This window comes from Nerophis lumbriciformis, linkage group LG37 (assembly GCF_033978685.3).
Source record: "Nerophis lumbriciformis linkage group LG37, RoL_Nlum_v2.1, whole genome shotgun sequence".
Taxonomy (NCBI): Eukaryota; Metazoa; Chordata; class Actinopteri; order Syngnathiformes; family Syngnathidae; genus Nerophis; species Nerophis lumbriciformis.
Genome location: NC_084584.2, coordinates 5105001 through 5110000, shown reverse-complemented (window position 1 = coordinate 5110000; position 5000 = coordinate 5105001). Strand labels below are relative to the sequence as shown.

General features: G+C 21.6%; 1 protein-coding gene across 30 annotated transcripts in view; it reads right to left on the bottom strand.

Moving 5' to 3' along the window:
* nbeaa (neurobeachin a) overlaps positions 1-5000 on the bottom strand; it is a 268148-nt gene that overhangs the window by 87608 nt on the left and 175540 nt on the right. The gene's annotated exons all lie outside the window — the stretch shown is intronic.

The window sequence follows — 5000 nt, the reverse complement described above, 5'->3', positions numbered from 1 at the left end:
CCCATTATACTGCTATTTATTTACCGTTATTTTGAAAGGTTTAGAGGCAAATCATGAAAAAAATATTTAAAATGTGTTGGAGTGGATTTTTACACTCTTAAACAATTTTTTTTTAAAGATTTAAACCATTTTTAATAAACCAAAATATTTAAATGTGATGGAGTGGATTTTTACACTCTTAAACATTTTTTTTTTTTTAAAGATTTAAACCATTTATAATAAACCAAAAATATTTAAAGGTGATAGAGTGGATTTTTACACTCTTAAACATTTTTTTTTTTTTAAAGATTTAAACCATTTATAATAAACCAAAAATATTTAAATGTGATGGAGTGGATTTTTACACTCTTAAACATTTTTTTTTTTAAAGATTTAAACCATTTATAATAAACCAAAATATTTAAAGGTGATAGAGTGGATTTTTACACTCTTAAACATTTTTTTTTTAAAAGATTTAAACCATTTTTAATAAACCAAAATATTTAAATGTGATGGAGTGGATTTTTACACTCTTAAACTTTTTTTTTTTAAAGATTTAAACCATTTTTAATAAACCAAAATATTTAAATGTGATGGAGTGGATTTTTACACTCTTAAACATTTTTTTTTTTAATGATTTAAACCATTTATAATAAACCAAAATATTTAAAGGTGATAGAGTGGATTTTTGCACTCTTAAACATTTTTTTTTTTAAAGATTTAAACCATTTATAATAAACCAAAATATTTAAAGGTGATAGAGTGGATTTTTACACTCTTAAAAATATATATATTAAAAAAAAGATTAAAACCAATTATCACCACCAAAATATTTTAAATGAAATAGAGTGGATTTTTACACTCTTAAAAAAATATGTTTTTTTAAAAACGTAAACCATTTATCGTCACCAAAATATTTGAAATGGGCCAGAGTAGATTTTTACACTCTTTAAAAAAATTTTTTTTAAAGATTTAAACCTTTTATAATAAACCAAAATATTTAAATGCGATGGTGTGGATTTTTACACTCTTAAAACATTTTTTTTTTTAAAGATTTAAACCATTTTTAATAAACCAAAATATTTAAATGTGATGGAGTGGATTTTTACACTCTTAAACTTTTTTTTTTTTTTTTAAAGATTTAAACCATTTATAATAAACCAAAATATTTAAATGTGATAGAGTGGATTTTTACACTCTTAAAAATATATATATATATTAAAAAAAAGATTAAAACCATTTATCACCACCAAAATATTTTAATTGAAATGGAGTGGATTTTTACACTCTTAAAAAATATGTTTTTTTTTAAATGTAAACCATTTATCGTCACCAAAATATTTTAAATGGGCCAGTGTAGATTTTTACATTCTTTAAAAAATTTTTTTTTAAAGATTTAAACCTTTTATAATAAACCAAAATATTTAAATGCGATGGTGTGGATTTTTACACTCTTAAAACATTTTTTTTTTTTAAGATTTAAACCATTTATCATCAACAACATATTTTACATCGGATGGAGTGGATTTTTACACTCTTAAAAATATATGTTTTAAAAGATTTAAACCATTTATCATCACCAAAATATTTTACATGGGATAGAGTGGATTTTTACACTCTTAAATTATTATTTTTAAAGATTTAAACCATTTATCATCACCAAAATATTTAAAATGTGCCAACGTGGATTTTTACACTCCTAAAAAATATATATATTTTGAAATATTTTGTAAATGGGATGGAGTGAATTTTTACACTTTTAAAACATATTTTTTAAAGATTTAAACCATTTATCATCACCAAAATATTTTAAAAATAGGATGGAGTGGATTTTTACACTCTTAAAAATATATATATTAAAAAAAAGATTAAAACTATTTATCACCACCAACATATTTTAAATGAGATGGAGTGGATTTTTACACTCTTAAAAATGTATATTTTAAAAGATTTAAACCATTTTTAATAAACCAAAATATTTAAATGTGATGGAGTGGATTTTTACACTCTTAAACATTTTTTGTTTTAAAGATTTAAACCATTTATAATAAACCAAAACATTTAAATGTGATGGAGTGGATTTCTACACTCTTAAAAATATATATATATTAAAAAAATGATTAAAACCATTTATCACCACCAAAATATTTTAATTGAAATGGAGTGGATTTTTACACTCTTAAAAAATATGTTTTTATAAAAACGTAAACAATTTATCGTCACCAAAAATATTTTAAATGGGCCAGAGTAGATTTTTACACTCTTTAAAATTTTTTTTTTTAAAGATTTAAACCTTTTATAATAAACCAAAATATTTAAATGCGATGGTGTGGATTTTTACACTCTTAAAACATTTTTTTTTTTTAAGATTTAAACCATTTATCATCACCAACATATTTTAAATGTGATGGAGTGGAATTTTACACTCTTAAAAATATATATATTAAAAAAAAGATTAAAACCATTTATCACCACCAAAATATTTTAATTGAAATGGAGTGGATTTTTACACTCTTAAAAAATATGTTTTTTTAAAACCATTTATCGTCACCAAAATATTTAAAATGGGATGGAGTGGATTTTTATAATGTTAAAATATATTTTTTAAAGATTTAAACCATTTATCATCACCAACATATTTTAAATGGGCCACAGTAGATTTTTACACTCTTTAAAAAATATTTTTTTAAAGATTTAAACCATTTATAATAAACCAAAATATTTAAATGTGATGGTGTGGGTTTTTACACTCTTAAAAAAATATATACTTTTAAAGATTTAAACCTTTGTCATCACCAACATATTTTAAATGGGCCAGAGTGGATTTTTACACTCTTAAAAATGTATATTTTAAAAGATTTAAACCATTTTTAATAAACCAAAATATTTAAATGTGATGGAGTGGATTTTTACACTCTTAAACATTTTTTGTTTTAAAGATTTCAACCATTTATAATAAACCAAAACATTTAAATGTGATGGAGTGGATTTTTACACTCTTAAAAATATATATATTAAAAAAAAGATTAAAACCATTTATCACCACCTAAATATTTTAATTGAAATGGGGTGGATTTTTACACTCTTAAAAAATATGTTTTTTTTAAAAACGTAAACCATTTATCGTCACCAAAATATTTAAAATGGGATGGAGTGGATTTTTATAATGTTAAAATATATTTTTAAAAGATTTAAACCATTTATTATCACCAACATATTTTAAATGGGCCAGAGTAGATTTTTACACTCTTTAAAAAAATATTTTTTTAAAGATTTAAACCATTTATAATAAACCAAAATATTGAAATGTGATGGTGTGGGTTTTTACACTCTTAAAAAAATATATACTTTTAAAGATTTAAACCATTTATCATCACCAACATATTTTAAATGGGCCAGAGTGGATTTTTACACTCTTAAAAAATATATATTTTTTAAAGATTTAAATCATTTATCATCACCAACATATTTTACATGGGATGGAGTGGATTTTTACACTCTTAAAAATATATGTTTTAAAATATTTAAACCATTTATCATCACCAAAATATTTTACATGGGATGGAGTGGATTTTTACACTCTTAAATTATTTTTAAACATTTAAACCATTTATCATCACCAAAATATTTAAAATGTGCCAAAGTGGATTTTTACACTCCTAAAAAATATATATATTTTGAAATATTTTGTAAATGGGATGGAGTGTATTTTTACACTTTTAAAACATATTTTTAAAAGATTTAAACCATTTATCATCACCAAAATATTTTAAATGGGATGGAGTGGATTTTTACACTCTTAAAAAATATATTTAAAAAAATATTTAAACCATTTAACATCACCAAAATATTTTAAAAATAGGATGGAGTGAATTTTTACACTCTTAAAAAATATATTTTTTAAAGATTTAAACCACTTATCACCAAAATATTTTAAATGGGCCGGAGTGGATTTTTACACTCTTAAAAAATATATTTAAAAAAAATATTTCAACCATTTATCATCACCAAAATATTTTTAAAATAAGATGGAGTGGATTTTTACAGTCTTAAAAATATATACTGTATATTTAAAAAGATTTAAACCACTTATCACCAAAATATTTTACATGGGATGGAGTGGATTTTTACACTCTTAAATTATTATTTTTAAAGATTTAAACCATTTATCATCACCAAAATATTTAAAATGTGCCAAAGTGGATTTTTACACCCCTAAAAAAATATATATTTTTAAATATTTTGTAAATGGGATGGAGTGGATTTTTACACTTTTAAAACATATTTTTAAAAGATTTAAACCATTTATCATCACTAAAATATTTTAAATGGGATGGAGTGGATTTTTACACTCTTAAAAAATATATTTTTTAAAGATTTAAACCACTTATCACCAAAATATTTTAAATGGGCCGGAGTGGATTTTTACACTATTAAAAATATATTAAAAAAAATATTTAAACCATTCAACATCACCAAAATATTTTAAAAATAGGATGGAGTGGATTTTTACACTCTTAAAAAATATATTTTTTAAAAATTTAAACCACTTTCACCAAAATATTTTAAATGGGCCGGAGTGGATTTTTACACTCTTAAAAAATATATTTTTTAAAGATTTAAACCACTTATCACCAAAATATTTTAAATGGGCCGGAGTGGATTTTTACACTCTTAAAAAATATATTTAAAAAAAATATTTCAACCATTTATCATCACCAAAATATTTTTAAAATAAGATGGAGTGGATTTTTACACTCTAAAAAATATATACTGTATATTTAAAAAGATTCAAACCACTTATCACCAAAATATTTTAAATGGGCTGGAATGGATTTTTACACTCTTAAACAATATATTTATTTAAAGATTTAAACCATTTATCATCACCAAAATATTGTAAATGGGATGGAGTGAATTTTTATACTTTTAAAACATATTTTTAAAAGATTTAAACCATTTATCATCACCAAAATATTTTAAATGGGATGGAGTGGATTTTTACACTCTTAAAAAATATA